At 35.5% G+C, this 18,189-nt stretch overlaps 1 long non-coding RNA gene across 1 annotated transcript; it reads left to right on the top strand.

The window, feature by feature from the left end:
- Nucleotides 1-4,863: 4,863 nt before the first annotated feature.
- Nucleotides 4,864-14,997, top strand: LOC125106202 (uncharacterized). The gene is made up of 3 exons (XR_007129266.1): nucleotides 4,864-4,874; nucleotides 5,106-5,107; nucleotides 12,543-14,997. It is a non-coding gene; the product is annotated as an uncharacterized LOC125106202 (long non-coding RNA).
- The last annotated feature ends 3,192 nt before the right edge of the window (nucleotides 14,998-18,189 follow it).

The raw sequence follows: 18,189 nt of genomic DNA, 5'->3' as shown, positions 1-18,189 counted from the left end.
ACTACTCCAGAAATCAACTCCTTCATTCAGAAATATTATTTCAAAGATGACCATGTCATTATCTTTCATAAGATTATTCAGAATATGTAGTAATGACTAGAGAAAACAACAGAATATTTGCACTTGTTTGCTAGAGAAAAAAAATGTAAATTAATAGTTCAGGTGCTCACTTCTGACTTGAGACTTATAGACCTTTTTGTTTTTTTCCCAAAGTATAGTGTCAAAATGTATCAAGAATCTGAATGGACATTTTAAGTTAAAAAAAAAAGTGCACATATTTCTGATCTCATCCTATGTATTTCCTTAGTATAGTCCAGTAATTAAAAGTAGTCATTCTTTCTATTTGTGTGATGTAAGTTAGGATTTATCCTGGAAAAATAGGTAGCAAATAATTCTTTTGAAGGTTTTTATTTATTTATTTGAGAAAGAGAGATAGCGAGAGAGAGCAGAGCAGGAGGGAGGGGTAGAAAGAGAAGCAGACTCCCCGCTGAGCAGGGAGCCCAATGTGGGGCTCAATCCCAGGATCCTGGGATCATAACCTGAGATGAAGGCAGACACTTAACCAACTGGGACATACAGGACCACCCCTACCTTCCTGCTAACAAATATTTTTTAATAATTTTCCAAGAGGAAAGGCATTTCAGGATAAAATAAGAAATCAAGAAAAAAATTAGAAACTATTTGTAAATGAACACAAACATAAAAATTTGTAAGATGCCAGTAAAGTGGTACTTACTGAAAAATTTACAGCTCTAAATACCATGTTAAAAAAGAAGAAAGATTTTAATGAAGGATTATAGTTTTCATCTTACAAAATTAGAAAAAAAAAAGCAAGTGTAATCCAATGTAAGCAAAAGAAAGGAAATGGTTATGATAAAACTGAAAAATCAATGAAATAGAACACAAAAGAACTACAGTAGGTCAAGAAAAAGAAAAGGAATAAAGGGTACCCAGACTGGAAAGGCAGAATTGTAGGTGATTTGTAGAGAATACTAGAGAAAACAGAAAAAAGTTGTTACCTTCAACAAATGAGTTTGCCAGGTTGTAGGATATAAGATCAATACACAAAAATAATAAACTTCAGTGTGTAATTCACATCATATATAAGTATTAACCTGAGGATAAAGTTAATTATCTCTAAATTAATCTGTAATGGGTCATAGATCTAATATAAAGCCCTAAACTGTAATAGTTCTAGAAGAAAACAGAGGAAAAAATCTTTTGAGCTTGAGATAAGTGAAGATTTTTTAAGATACAATCCCAAATGCCTGCTACATAAAAGAAAAAAATATATAAATAAATTGGACCTCATCAAAATTAAGAACAGGCTTAGAAAGATGCTCTTAAAGAAATGAAAAGACAGGCCATGGACTAGGAAAAACATTTTTTTCAAATCACATTTCTCATAAAGGACTTGAAGAAAAAATATATTTTACATCCATTATGTATAAATATGTATATTTATATTTATTATATATATCACTCAAAACACAGTGATAGTAAAACAAGCAATTGAAAAAAAAGAGTTGAATGGCACTTCACAAAAAAAGATATATGGATGGTAAATAAGCATATGAAAAGAATCTTATCATCATTAGTCATTAAGAAAGTGAAAATGAAAATTAGAGACCAGGACATGTACAAAATCAAGGAGGTTGACCACATTAATTGTCAACAAATGATGCAGCTGTTGGAACTCATATGATGTTGGTGGGGGAACAGAAAATGGTACAATCTCCTTGGAAAACAGTCTGGCTCTTTCTTAAAAAGACAATGATATTATGTAATACATCTAGAATAAACAAATCTGTAGCGACAGTAAGTAGATTATCAGTTTCCTATGGTTTGGGGTAGGCAAGGACTCAGGTGGAAGGGGTGTGAGTGATTGCTAATGGCTACAAGGTTTTATGTTTGGTTGTACAACGCTGTAAATATTCTAGAAAACATTTTAAGCTGATGGACTTTGTGGTATGTAAATCCTATCTCCATAAAGTTATTTTAAAAAGGTAGCATACGCATTTCATATAACTGAACAATTCCACTCTTAGGTTTTTATTTAGGAATAATGAAACATATGTTCATACAGACATTTGTATACGAATATTCATAGCAAATTTATTTCCATCAGCCAAAATTGGAAAAAGCCAAAAGTCCAATAACCAGTGAATCATTTAAAGAAATTGTGGTATATTCGGATAAGACAATACTATTCAGTGATAAAATAGCAATGACATCTGACATATAAAATACCACCAATCAGTTTTAAAATATTTGTAGTGAATGAACTAAATCTGTGAAAAATAAGTGTATACTTTGTAATTCAATTTATATAAAATTCCAGAAAATTCAAACCTAACTACAGTGATGGAAGACATAATCTAGTGTCTGAGGTGGGGCAGAGAGATTTGGGAAGATCACAGAAGAGCAGGAGTAAACTGAAGATAATAGATATGTTCAGATGCATATGTATATCAGATTTATCAATTTGTATTCTTTAAACATGTATATTTTATTTTATGTCAATTATACCTCAATAGATCTGTTAAGAAATTTAAGTATAAGAGGAAATGTAATCAATCAACTAATATACAATAAGTTGTGTTTCTGTCACTAGATGAGCCCCAAAGAGCTCCAGAATTTTTCTAAAAGGTGGGTGTTTTTCTAGTATATTCCCTAGTGGTGTTCCTGCTCACATAAGACTGATGTCAGACCACAAGAAACTAAATCGATCCAGACAGGCCCAAGGTGACAAAGTGGGCCAAAGTTCATTATATTCCCTCATTATATTACATTAACTTACCAAAATCTCCTCCTCAAAGGCATTGTGACAGGAAGTCCTTGACCAAATAAGGAAGAAAAAAGAATGTGGCCTACCCTCCTAGAAATCATGTCCTCCTCCTGCAATCTGGCCAACATTAAGCACTGTTGTTTTGCCCCCCAGCCCTGTCATCTATGCTCCTCTACTTCTCAGAAGAAAGAGCCCTTAGAGCACCTGTTCCCCTTCTACATTCTCTGGCCATTGAATAAGTTATCTGCGTGCCATCAAATAATGCTTTGTTATTTGACTATTCGGCAAATGGTATTGAATAGGGAAAGAAACTTCTAGCTCCTTAATAGTCCATGCAGTTTTGTGGCTCTTTTTCTTTCATTTTTGCTATGATGTACACATGTTTCACATTTGATTATCAGTAAATCTATCCATTTTTCATTATGATTCGTGTCTTTTCTAGATAATTATAGAAAATCATTTTCTATATAACTTATTTCTCCCTCTTGAATCTTTTGGTCAAGCCTCCACAGGACTAAATTGTTTAATGGTTGTCCAAAGACCACTTTGCTCTGCTCTCTTCATCTTGGAGACCCTGAAGTTCCTAGTGCTCATTTTGATTATTTTACCCATCAAAATGTTTCCTTAATAACAAGTAATTAGGAATATGGTAATACTCTTGGTTGAATCAAATGCACAGTAAGTGATTGAAAAGGTGATTACTCACACATTAGTAATCACTGGTAAAATTTCGCATAGGATCAAGAGAAACTGAAACTTTGAGATGGTATAGAATAGATGTCTTTGGGAAAATGTGTGTGTGTGTGTGTGTGTGTGTGTTTGTCTGCTTGTTTTGAGAAATGTTATAGTCATGTGTTTAAGAGACTGTAGAGATCCATTCTTTTTTTTATTTTATTTATTTTTTTTTATTTTATTTATTTTTATATTTATTTTTATATTATAATATTATAATTTATATATATAAATTATATATATATAAATTATATATATAATTTATATAATTATATAATTATAATTATAATAATTATAATAATTATAATATATTATAATATTTTATATTATTTATTTTATTTTATTTTATTTTATTTTTATTTTATTTATTTATTTGTCAGAGAGAGAGACAGTGAGAGAGGGAACCTAAGCAGTGGGAGTGGGAGAGGGAGAAGAAGGCTTCCTGTGGAGCAGAGAGCCCAGTGCGGGGCTGGATCCTAGGACCCTGGGATCATGACCTAAGCTAAAGGCAGATATTTAATGTCTGAGCCACCCAGGCGCCCCAAGAACCACATTCTTGATCCAGTTCTACATTAAGTAACTTGTTCTCTCTGCCTCTTAGTTTCCTCATGTATAAACTGGAGATAATAGCTGTCATAAAGTGGTTTGAATGGTTAAATGAAACAAGGTGTCCATTTAATACCACAAATACTCAGAACAATTTAAAAATAATATCTACTATTTAAATGAGTGATATAAATAATAAAATACCTGTTTTTATTATTTCAAAATAAGTGAACACCTACCTCATCTTTTTCATTTTCTGCCTCCAATCATAAGTGTGTTTGTGTAAATGAACTGCACTTTGTACCAACTGGGCTTTGTCAATCCCACTTGTGTATTTGTTTACTAAACACATACATATTTTTAAAGCTACATTCATCAAGTGTTCTACTAGATGATGTAAATCCAAAGACAGAAAAGAAATGATCTCTGCTACTTAGACAGAAATGATCTCTGATAAGCATAAGAATACAAACAATTCTTAGTTACTGAATGATCTTGAGGTCAATCTTAGCTTTTTATTTTGCCTTTTTTTTTTTTTTAAAGATTTGATTTATTATCCATTCGTCCGTTGAAGGGCATCTTGGTTCTTTCCACGGTTTGGTGACGGTGGCCATTGCTGCTATAAACATTGGGGTACAGATGGCCCTTCTTTTCACTACATCTGTATCTTTGGGGTAAATACCCAGTAGTGCAATTGCAGGGTCATAGGGAAGCTCTATTTTTAATTTCTTTTTTTTTTAAATTTTCTTTTTTTTTTTTAATAAACATATATTTTTATCCCCAGGGGTATAGGTCTGTGAATCTCCAGGTTTACACACTTCACAGCACTCACCTTAGCACATACCCTCCCCAATGTCCATAACCCCACCCCCTCTCCCAACCCCCCTCCCCCCAGCAACCCTTAGTTTGTTTTGTGAGATTATAAGTTACTATGGTTTGTCTCCCTCCCGATCCCATCTTGTTTCATTTATTCTTCTCCACCCCCTTAACCCCCCATGTTGCCTCTCCACTTCCTCATATCAGGGAGATCATATGATAGTTGTCTTTCTCCGATTGACTTATTTCGCTAAGCATGATACCCTCTAGTTCCATCCACGTCGTCGCAAATGGCAAGATTTCATTTCTTTTGATGGCTGCATAGTATTCCATTGTGCATATATACCACATCTTCTTTATCCATTCATCTGTTGATGGACATCTAGGTTCTTTCCATAGTTTGGCTATCATAGCCATTGCTGCTATAAACATTCGGGTGCACGTGCCCCTTCGGATCACTACGTTTGTATCTTTAGGGTAAATACCCAGCAGTGCAATTGCTGGGTCATAGGGTAGTTCTATTTTCAACATTTTGAGGAACCTCCATGCTGTTTTCCAGAGTGGTTGCACCAGCTTGCATTCCCACCAACAGTGTAGGAGGGTTCCCCTTTCTCCGCATCCTCGCCAGCATCTGTCATTTCCTGACTTGTTAATTTTAGCCATTCTGACTGGTGTGAGGTGATATCTCATGGTGGTTTTGATTTGTATTTCCCTGATGCCGAGTGATATGGAGCACTTTTTCATGTGTCTGTTGGCCATCTGGATGTCTTCTTTGCAGAAATGTCTGTTCATGTCCTCTGCCCATTTCTTGATTGGATTATTTGTTCTTTGGGTGTTGAGTTTGCTAAGTTCTTTATAGATTTTGGACATTAGCCCTTTATCTGATATGTCGTTTGCAAATCTTCTCCCATTCTGTCAGTTGTCTTTTGGTTTTGTTCACTGTTTCCTTTGCTGTGCAGAAGCTTTTGATCTTGATGAAATCCCAATAGTTCATTTTTGCCCTTGCTTCCTTTGCCTTTGGCGATGTTCCTAGGAAGATGTTGCTGCAGCTGAGGTCAAAGAGGTTGCTGCCTGTGTTCTCCTCAAGGATTTTGATGGATTCCTTTTTCACATTGAGGTCCTTCATCCATTTGAGTCTATTTTCGTGTGTGGTGTGATGGCGGGGAGGGGGGAGCAGGCTCCCACTGAGCAGGGAGCCCCATGTGGGGTTTGATCCCAGGACCCCAAGATCATGACCCGAGCTGAAGGCAGAGGCTTAACACACTAAGCCACCCAGGCATCCCATAGTCCCTCTGTTTTAGCTCCAACTGTCAAAGTTCCTCAAGGGACAGGACTCAGCCCGCTTTAAGCACTTTCTAGAGCTCATTCTTTTTCCTGACTTCCTGGTACAAATATCTGTCTGCCTATATGACATTTCCCTCTGGATATCTAATAGGCATCTCAAACTTATGTCCAGAATCAGATCATTCTTTTTCCAATTATGTCTCCTCAATCTCTTACTCCCAAGTCTTCTCTATTTCAGTGGAGTACAAGGGATTTAAATTTTAAGACAGTGAACTTATTCTGTATGATATTATAATGGTGGATTCATGACATTATGTTTAAGTCAAAACCCACAGAACTTTATGGCAGAGTGAACCTTGATGTATGCAAATTAAAAAAGTAATTTTGGAGGCTATGGTACTTCAGCATGAAATGCAAAAACTGCTAAAAGACTCTGACTGTATTGAAGAGGTATGAAGCGGCCTCACTGAAGGGTATGGAGATAAAGTCTATGTAATCTTAGAAATGTGTCATCTTAGCTTGTAAGACTAATAACAAAAGGAACTGTACATAGCACTGTCAATGGTAATTTCCCACAGGGTATGGAACAAAAATCCTAAAACCACAAAATATATATACTGGAATTGAATAATTAAGTAAATGAATGGTGATGGTGGTAGCCATGTTTCTCATTACTGGAACAGGAGGTAATAGAAATGCAAGGGTAAGGGTTAACATGATCCATGTTATAATTTATTAAAGTTGGAGACATCAGTGTGAACTCATGGAACCAACTGAAGGAGTTCCAATGGCCAAAGCTGGGACAATGGGAATAACAAAATAAATAAAGTAGTATTGGATTATAACAGAAAATATCAAATAAATATGAATCAGTTTTACTGATATAAACGCTTGATAAAGAAGTAAATGGGAGATTAGGCAAAAATCACCTGTAGAAGATTTCTAAATAATTCATGTAGAAACCCTGTTGTGAAAGAGAAATGGTATTACTCTATGCTTCTTTTTTTAAAGATTTTATTTATTTATTTGACAGAGAGAGATACAGTGAGAGAGGGAACACAAGCAGGGGGAGTGGCAGAGGGAGAAGCAGGCTTCCTGCTGAGCGGGGAGCCTGATGTGGGGCTCGATCTGATCCCAGGACCCTGGGATCATGACCTGAGCTAAAGGCAGACACTTGACAACTGAGCCACCCAGGAGCCCCTAACTCTCCACTTCTTAAATGTGGGCTGCACATATTAACTTCCTTTCAAAGGGTACAGTATGGAAATGGAGGAAAAAAGAGTAACATTATAGTACATAAACCACAAACACTACTACAGTCAAGTGATCAAAATTAACAGCAGCGATAAGGCATGTTGGTAGTATGCACTCTTTATAAATTGTGATAAGAATGTCAATTCTTCTCTGTGATCTTCCTCCAAAAACTTTACCTTAAGTGTAATGATGAGAAAAACATCAGACTACCCTGATTTGAGAATATTCTACAAGCTATCTGACCCACTTTTCTTGAAACTGTAAAAAAAAAAAGCCAAACATCAAAAAACAAGGAAAGGGTGAGATACTGTCAGCCAAGATTATCCGAAAAGACGTGAAGAATAAAGGTACTGTGGTATCCTGAATGTGGTCCTTGAATAGAAAAATGTATTCAGGAAAAACTAAGAAAAGGTGTTAGTTGAAAAATGAATTAAGTAAAGACTTTAATTAATAGTAATGCATGAATATTGATTCATTAATTTTGACACACCATACTAATGTAACGTGGTAATGATAGGAGAAATTGGGTATGATGTATATGGGAACTTTCTCTACTACTTTCACAGTTTTTCTGCCAGTCTAAAACTATCCTAAAAGGAATAGATTATTTAAAAAAGATGAAGCTCAACTCACTCATGAATCACATCCTTTGTGGTTTTCAGCATTGGGTTTATTTCAATGTCACAGTTTGTAGAGACTGACTCTGCTTTTGATCAGGTAATGTCTCTCTTTCCATCTCATTCAAATATGGATTATTCTATTTACAGGATGTTTGGACAGACGCAGAACACAGAGAGATCAATGATGCAGAAGCTAAGAAAGCATTCCTATCATTGCCAACACAAGTGGGCATGCAAAGGTAAGAAAGAACCCATAACCCTCCATTAGACCACAGATTGTAATACAGTTAGAATTTTCTGTGGGTCTTTTAATCCTAGACTTTTAATGAGAACCTTTAAGGACTTCAACTAGAATCTCCTTAATCAGAAAATGTTTTATCTTACTTTTAAATGATGTTTATATAGTTCTTGTTAAATTGAATGTAATGGGTCAGATTTGATTTGACCTGGGTTGAAGATTTTGAAAGTGTTATAATGCTATTTTATTAAAGCAAAGTATGTAATTATAAAGGTTAGCATCTGAGGTTTGTTTCATGAATTGATATAAATATAAAACTCCTATTTCAAATAAGGTTTGAGAAGATGGCTGCAATACTCAGTCTTGCTTATGTTTCTCTTTTTGGCACTCATTTTTACTATTATTCAGTTATTTTGGCATTACTCATATTTTGCCTTCCCAGGCTTTATTCCCATTGAGTAATATGTGTGTGATTCAGAAAAAACCTAAATGAAGGTAGTTGACAAATTTCAGTGGCAATTGTTTGAATAACCAGCTGATCAACTAATAATCCACCAGTTTCACTGTTTGTGAATTGTAGTTTTTGAATGGAAGTGTTATATAAGAAGGATATTTAATAAATAGGAAATAAAACATATTAACCTCGTAGCATCAATAAATCCAATTCTTTAAAGATAATTAAGCATGTGTTCATCTCAAGGTAATTTAAACAGAGATTGTATGTTTCTTCCCCTACTTAAGAAAATGTGCACCCTCAGAATTTTACATTTCTATGACGCATTTCAAGTTTGTTTTAAATGTCTAAATGTTTCAGAAGGAAAAGTTATTTATTACAGATTACCCTAAATGTCCCAAGTGGCATCGCACTGCTCTGAGACTAAGCTGTGCTGTGCTGGTTATACTCATTGCCACAGTAATAGGTCTAACTACTTGGGGTGAGTAAATTGAGAGCTGTATGTTCAACTAGAAAAGTTTACCTTTATTTCTCAAACTTTTCCAGAATCATCTTTCACACTTACCTAACCTATCCTTTCATTATTACTTAACTACATTAGTAATAAATGACACAGTTGATAATTTGTAGCGAGTACTTTTTTATATGAGTACTTTTTCCCCCTATACAGAGGAGACAACAAACTTAGAAATTTAGAAGCCTATTCTGCTTATAATTTTAATTAATTCATAAATCGTGTGGGTTTGGCAGTCGCAATTCTATGAAGCGAAGTTTTATATTTTGGTAAAAGCACTTACTTTTATGGAAGTTGATTATTTGGCCCTTAAATAAAATTTTTGGACTTTGGAAGTAATTTGATATTTTGAAGTTTTGACAAAATTTATCGGTTGCTTGAAAATTTAAGGCCAATTTAACTTGAATCATTCCTAAAATGAGCTCTACTTCAAGAAGAGCTATGGGTAATTATATGTTATTGTTTCTGTTTGTTGTGACCTTCTTTTTTTCTTTTTTCAAGGTGGGAGAGAGTTTCAGAGGGAGAGGAAGAGAGAGAATTTTAAGCAGGTTCCACACTCAGGACAGAGCTCTATATGGGGCTTGATCTCACAACCCTGAGATCATGACCTGAACGGAAATCAAGAGTCAGACACTTAACTGATGGAGCCACCCAGGTGCCCCTTTCCACTTTACTGCACTGACAAGAGCCTGTGTTTACTAAACAATCCTTATTTTGATTAGTAGGAAGACTTCAATTATTGGTAAATATTATGGAATATTTTGTACATAATACAAATATCATTTGACTCTTTTTAAATACAGTCACCCAGTCAGCATTATGTGTATCTACTTTTATGTACTTCATTCATTTCTGTTTGAATTCCATGGATAGAGAGTGCTAAAATCTTTGGAGGTTAGGCATTAATCCCCAAAACACAGACAGAAGCTCCTGGGGGTCCAGGGTGAAACTTTCTACTCTAGGCATCCAGGTTTCAGGAATTATCAAAAGTTAATTACAGGGGCGCCTGGGTGGCTCAGTGGGTTAAGCCTCTGCCTTGGTTGGGCTCGGGTCGTGATCTCAGAGTCCTGGGATCGAGCCCCGCATCGGGCCCTCTGCTCAGCAGGGAGCCTGCTTCCTCCTCTCTCTCTCTCTGCCTGCCTCTCTGCCTACTTGTGATCTCTGTCAAATAAACGAAATCTTAAAAAAAAAAAAAAAGCTCTGCTTCCCTGACAAATCAACTTTGTAAAAAAAAAAAAAAAAGTTAATTACACTTCTTGAAAATGTGGAATTTTGTTGTGTCTTTCAAAGAGATGTGAAGTTAAGGGGATTTAGGAAGACTATAGATGCTTTGGAGTGATAGACTGGGTGAGAGTAGGGGGGAAAAATGCTCTGAAACAGAGAAAGTCACCCTACAAATGAATATTTTTATCCAGAGACTACTTACAATATTTCTTGTTAAAATTTAAACTCCATACCCACCCATGCCATCATACTCTTTGTATAGCAAACACTAAATTAATTTTAAAACTTACCATACTTAATATTGATTCTTTTTTTTTTTTAAGATTTTATTTATTTATTTATTTGGCAGAAAGAGAGACAGAGAGAGAGCACAAGTAGGGGAGTGGCAGGCAGAGGGAGAGGGAGAAGCAGGCTTCTCAATAAGCAGAGAGCCCGATGCAGTACTCGATCCCAGGACCCCAGGATCATGACCTGAGCTGAAGGCAGAGGCTTAACCAATTGAGCCACACCCAGGCATCCCAGCTTTGATTATTTTTAATAGAAATGTATCACCATATTTTTAAAGTGATGCTGTCAACCCACTTGCAAACTTGCTTAGAATTATTAATTTGCCAGTCTTGTTTTTAAAATTGAGGGTTTTTTTTCTGATTTTTTTAAGGTGCCTTGTGGCTTATTTGTTTAAGACAAGAGAAGTTGGCTTAAAATATGGAAAAATAAACAAAAAATATGGAAAAACAGAACTTAGGGGAGTTTTTCTTCTTTTGTGTACAGGGTAAAGTATTTGGATACACCCACATATACACAAATGTGTGGAAATTCCCTTGCTGAGGTGTCTATATGAGTTTAAAACATTTAAAAGTGAGGAAGACTTTAACTCCTTCCCTCATACTGTCTGGAGTTACTGTTGCCACATTTAACATGTACAGTGTAGATATACTGTTCTTTCTTAGGATCTCTTATAGAAGTAAGGAGGCTTCTTATAGGCAAACAGTGAAGGAATACATATTTTTTTAAAGATTTTATTTATTTGACAGACAGAGATCACAAGTAGGCAGAGAGGCAGGCAGAGAGAGAGAGGAGAAAGCAGAATCCCTGATGAGCAGAGAGCCCGATGCGGGGCTCAATCCCAGGACCCTGGGATCATGACCAGAGCCGAAGGCAGAGGCTTTAACCCACTGAGCCACCCAGGCACCCATGAAGGAATATTTTTAAAAGGTGTGACACTTGGGATTTGGGTCAGGAAAATGAAAAGGGTAATAGTTTATTTTCTACAGAAAATTGATTTAATACTTTTTGAAAAACATACATATTTTTAGATGTGTTGATATTTCTAAATCTTAGAATGATAAATATGATATTGTCTGTTATAAAGTTGATATCATTCCATTGTTGCAGATATTCAAAAAATTGAATCGAGAATCTTTGGAGTAATAAAATGAGTTTTTCTCCTAAAAGGGCAGGACTGTCCTCTGTCTTAATCCATTTGGGCTACTATGACAAAATACCACAGATTGGGTAGCTTACAAGCAACAGAATTTTATTTCTTACTCTTCTGGAAAATGAGTCTCCAAGATCAAGGCCTCAGCATGGTCATGTTTTGGTGAGGGCCCTCTTCCTGGTTTGTAGCCATGTGAGAACATAGTGGAAGGGGTTAGGGATCTCTCTAGAGTCTTTTTAATAAAGAATTAATGAGGGTTCCACCTCATGATTTAAATGCCTCCCAAAGGCCCCACTTCCTAATTCATCACTTTTATGGGTTATGATTTTTAACATACGAATTTTGGGGGGAACACAGACTTTTAGACCATACCAGATAATAGTAAGATCTTTAATTTTGTATGATCACATGGAACTGGGAAATCAGTGCTTTTTATTCACATTTTTATTTTAATTCCATACAGCCTTTCCATTTAAAAATGACCATTTTTGTTTAAGAAACTATTTGGATCAACTACCTTCATTAAAGAAGTCATTTTTTAACAGGTGTTCTTTGTCTGAGAGAAAACATACAAAATACACACAGTTATGTTTTCACCTGAATGAGAACAGAATGTTTGTTAACTTTTCCACAGATTTCAAGTCCTGGGCCAAGCTGAAGATAATGCCTGTGCTGTGATAACAAAGAAGGGTGTGTTTTCTGAAAAGTGTTGCAATCAGAGTTACTGGATTTGTCAACGCGTGCTTTCTGCAGAAACTGACCTCTAAACTGATCCCAGTTTATCCTTCCTGTAAAAACCATTCACAAGGACTTTTTAATTTATGTATTTTGTTGAAACACATTATTTTTACAACAAATATGGTGATAATGATGATAATGGTGTTGATTTGTGTCACTCTCAATTCGGGCAATCAGCCTCAACTCATCGCCCTAGCTCTACCCGGTCACTGGTGCTATATTTCCACAGTTATCTCCTGTGCATTATGGTGGCTATTTTAGACACAGCTGTCCCTTTGTCTACTCAATAATTCTGTCCCAGGGGCACCTGGGCAGCTCAGTCTGTTAAGCTTCCGGGTCATGGCATTGAGCTCTGTTCTGGTGGAGGGAGGAGTCAGCTTGGGATTCTTTCTTTCTCCCTCTTCCTCTGCCCCTCCTCCCACTCTAAAAAGTCGATTAATTAATTAATTAGTTAATTAATTAATTAAAAAAATTCCCTACACTTCTCATTCACCATTAGCAAAGGAGTTTTTCTTTTTTTTAAAGAAGCCATCAGATAGATGATATATTTATTATTCATTGACTTTCTACTACTGAGTTTACACAATTGTCTGCATCTTATTTCTTTTTCCTCACTCCCTATTTCCAGACAGGGTATCCCTCTGTCTGTCTAAATAAAATTTCTAAGTGCTACATTTGGGATTGCCTCTCTTTTCATTTTTTTCTAGGACAGTCCCTCCTCTATCATCTCCGTTCTGGTCCCTCTTTTCTTCTATCTCCTTTTCTTTCAGCAACAAAACATGCAAGAGCACAAGAAAATTTTCCCCGAACCACATGTGGCTTCCAGTTTCTGCCCAGTTTCTCCCACCTCTTTTAAGTCAAACCTCCTAGAAATTGTTTCTACTTGTACTTTCTTCTTTTCACCTCCTACTCCAGGTTCTTCTAAAATCTGGTTTCTGCTTTTCCTATTTCACTGTTCTCACAACGTCATAAATGCCTTTCCTCTGGCGAAACACAATGAAGATATTCTAGGTTTCATTTTAACTCTCAGCAGTGTTGCTCATTATCGACCTGTTCTTTCCTCTAGAAATATTCTCTAACCTCAGCATCTATGACACAATGCTCTCTTGAACCTGTATCTACGTTGCCTGCCGTTGTTCCTCAGTTTTTTCTGAAGGATCTCTTCTCTCTTCTGATCTCTTCAGTACTGACATTCCTCAGAGTTTTAAGTGAATTCTCAATCATACACAATTCTTGGCTAAACTCACCTACACTGTAAGTTCTATTGTCATCAATTTATTAGTAACTCCCAAACCCATATTTCTAACCCAGAACTTATTATAGGTTTTGGCCACTGTACATCTCTAACTGGACACCTCAAAGCCCCTTAGCTTTCACATGTTAAAATGAAACTCATTAGCTTAGTGAATGACAGCAATGCGCCCATTAGTCCAACCAGAGTCCCTGGAGTCAACCATGACTTCTTTCTTTTCACCCATGATACTCAAACTCTCATTTCAACCTGTCAAATTTACCACATAATTATTTCTGAATTCATCTACGTATCTGCAGACCGATCCTGTGGTCATGGATTCCCTCAACACTTGTTTGTCTGTTTCTAGCTTTGCCTGCCAAAGTCCATTCTCCATATCATGACCACAGTGATTGTCTAAATCTGATATCATGCCACATTATTCACTACATATTTCTGTGTAGGGGTTTTTCCTTGCTTAAATCTTTGACCATCTCTGACCAGACCCTTTGTGTCTTGGTTCCTCTTCATTCTTCCCCCCACCACCATGATTGTAATGATGCAGATAACCTAAACTTTATTCATTTTCTCAAATGTGTCATGCTTTCTCTTGCCTCATATCTAATTGTATGTTTGGCTTGGCTTGATATTCTTCCCTTTCATTTCTCCTATTTAACTCTTGCTTATGTTTGAGAAGGCTAGTTAAATGCATTTGGTGGAAAATATTTCCTTAACCATTCTCCACTCCAGACTAAATTATATGCATTTGATGTATATTCTCATAGTTTCCTGTACATATCTTAACATTTAATACCCTATTTTTTGACCATTGTTTAATTATTTGTATTTATTAACATACTGTAAGCTCTGGAAGGACATGATCCTCATTACTGTATGGGAGAGACAAGGTGCCTGATGCATGATGGATGATAAATAAGTACTTGTTCTGCTTTTGAGATTATTTGTAACATTTTATTGTTTCCCCAGCACAACTTCCTATTTGTACAAAGCTTCCCTTAGCCTTGATGATCATTATCTGCCTACTCTTTTTTGTTTTGTTTTTTTTCAATAAAGGTCAGTGTTAGGTATACATGAGCTAATAAATGACGTTTTCCAGGTTTATTAGTTTGTTTTTGTTTTTGACCTAGAACCTACAATGAGACTTGGAGCAGATAGATTATTACAGTAATATTTGTCAATATTTGTCAATATTCCAATGGGAAACCTACTTTAAAGTCTTAGATCCACGAAGAGAAAAACTTAAAGGTCATACATGAATTTAAAAAAATTATTACAAACTGGTATGTGTGAACAGAAGTAATTATAGTTTATAGGAAATGAAATATAAGAACTTAGAGTCACTTAAAAAATTAAAAACAGAGGACACAAGTCTATATTTAGCATAATAAATGCAAACATGTACTATTTTTTAAATGTGTACATTTGAGAAATGCAGGAAGAGTGTTAGGAGAGAATTTGCAGTTAAAGAAAAGGAAGGGAAAAATGAAAGATTAAGAAGTCTGTGGATATTTTTAAAATTCAAAGCTAAGTTATCAATGCTCTTTGTAACTCAGATTTTGATTAAATATTTAAGCATTCAATTAAATATTAAAACCTAAAACAATTAGTCTAGCTGGATTTTTAAAAAAATTTTGTTCAAGGATTATTCTTGAAATATTATTTCCCATTAAGTTCTAAAATTTGCATTTGCATCTAAGGAAATATACATATATATTTTTAAAGATTTTATTTATTTGTCAGAGAGAGAGGGAGAGAGAGCGAGTACAGGCGGACAGAATGGCAGGCAGAGGCAGAGGGAGAAGCAGGCTCCCCGCCAAGCAAGGAGCCTGATGTGGGACTCGATCCCAGGACGCTGGGATCATGACCTGAGCCGAAGGCAGCTGCTTAACCAACTGAGCCACCCAGGCATCCCTAAGGAAATATTTTATGCTGAAATTTTGATACATGAATTCTAAAAACTACTGTGAATTTAATTAGTCATGTCTAAAAATCCTTCTAGTAATCAAAGTTTGTCTTATTGTTTCCACTATAGACTACATATATATATATATATTTCTAAGGGGTTAGACTGCCTGAATTATAATAACTAAAGTTATTTTTAGATTACACAGTTCTCCAAATTAATATTTTTCATTATACAGTGATTCTAGTTGTTGGGATGGGAGAATATTAAATGACATAAATCAGAAGATCTCAATAGAAGATCCTTTAGGAATAAATTTATAATTTATGGCACTTCCAAAGTTTTTATCCTTAAACTTTAGACTTCTTTTGATACGTATATAGGTTTATGTGTATATATGCAGTTGGGGAAAACTGCTGCTTCACTATTGCTTCGCTAAAGACTTTGATGAGACCACGTTCAACTTCCCATTTATACTTCTATTAAAGTTGAGTGCTAAGACTGACTGCGTCCCTTCTCCCGGAAGGGAAGACCTGCTAAGATTCTTTTTCTCCCGAAGTCTTATTATGTCATTTCTGGCTCCTATTGTTCCTTGACCCTTTTTCACCTTCTTTGAAAATTTTAACACTTTTTCACCTCATCTGATGCATTACCTCTAATAACCAAAAAAGAGCTAACATTAGGTAGATAGGAAATGTGAAAAAGATATAAGGACCAATTGTACCACCCGCTTGTCCCCTCAGCACGTTTCTCTCTGACGTTGTTAACACAGTAAGGTGCACCTCTGCACATGCTCCCTTCACGCTGGTTTAACTGAGTAGCCAGTGTCCCAGAGTGGACCTGCTGGAACACCCTGTTGCAACACCTGTTGAAACACCAGCTAAGGAACTCTCCATACTGCTTTTCTTCTTTACTCTTGAGGGCTTCCTTCATTATCCTTATTTTCCCACTGAACTTTTTTCATTCCCAGAAACCAGTTGGATTATTTCCCAAAAACAAAGAAGAAAAAGTGGGATTATTTTAGTAGTTAAGAGGTACACTGGATGGTATGGCAACTCAAAGGTGGTGGGTCTGAGATAAATGTTGGGTATGGCATTAGGCCAAACCCATAGGAGAACTCTCAAGGAGAAAAAAGAATTGTTCAATAAACCCTTAACAGTAAACTGTCCACACGTATTTTTTTAAAGACTTTATTTATTTATTTGAGAGAGAATGAGAGAGGGGGGGGGGAGTCAGAAGGAGAAGCAAACCCTCTGCTGAGCAAGGAGCCGGGTGCAGGACCCCATCCTGGGACTCCAGGATCATGGCCTGAGCTGAAGGCAGTCACCCAACCAACTGAGCCACCCAGGCGACCTGTTCATATGTATTAAATTACTATTCTGGAAACATGCCCGTAAATACTGTATAGCAACTGAATTAGTATTCCCATTTTCAAAAAAACATTTTTCAAGTCAAATGAAGAATCATATATTCATTCTTACACAGTGATAAGATTATATTCCTAAACATCTCCCCCCTGCCTCATTTATTCTCAATTGCTTTGAATGCCCCGGCTTTTCCACTAATCATTGTGTAAATTAACATGTTACTTTCATACTTTGTTTATACTTGCTATATATAAAATACACACACATATATATCATATATATACTATAAATATATACATACTAAAAATATATACTTAGCTGTTCTGCATATATATACATAACATATACATATGTACTTAAACATAAGTGCAAATACATTATACTTAAAGGTATAATAAAATTTTAAATCAAATATAAAAAATGTTTTAACTTTCATAAATTGTCTTTCCAAAATTTTATGGATATGCACTTCCAAGCATAATTATTCATTGTTTTCTTGCAAGACAGATGTAAGAATATTTTGATTTTATTTATAAAAACACCAAAACTCTTAATTTGCTTCTAAAGCAACAACTTTATTTTAGTACTAATTAGTACACTTGAGGCAGACAACTTTAAAATCTATGTTATTAAGTATGCAATAGCATTAGGTGCTGTAAAAGCCACAAGTCATACAAAGGGATTCTTGACATTACTGCTCTATTATTAGAGAGGGCTGATACAATGATCATATAATTTTTAACACCACACATTGAAAGGGCAAAGAAAGATTAGTACATTTTCCTACTTGATTTCGGACACAATTCAGTATTAGAAGTTTTGCAGATTTACTACTTCGGAGTATTTCAGCATCTGTCTTCTGAAAAATATGCACTTCTCTCATTTAAGACTTCTGTAAATACACATGAACTAATTTATTTGTCTAAAGTTACACTATTGTTCTACTAGTGCTCTTATGCACACAGATTCAGTTCTGGGACTAAAAATAAACAACCTAAATTTAGAGCTTACCTAAAAAAAA

Source organism: Lutra lutra, chromosome 8 (genome assembly GCF_902655055.1).
Source record: "Lutra lutra chromosome 8, mLutLut1.2, whole genome shotgun sequence".
NCBI lineage: Eukaryota > Metazoa > Chordata > Mammalia > Carnivora > Mustelidae > Lutra > Lutra lutra.
The sequence above is the reverse complement of the archived record's forward strand: the minus strand, read 5'-3'. Positions and strand labels throughout refer to the sequence as shown.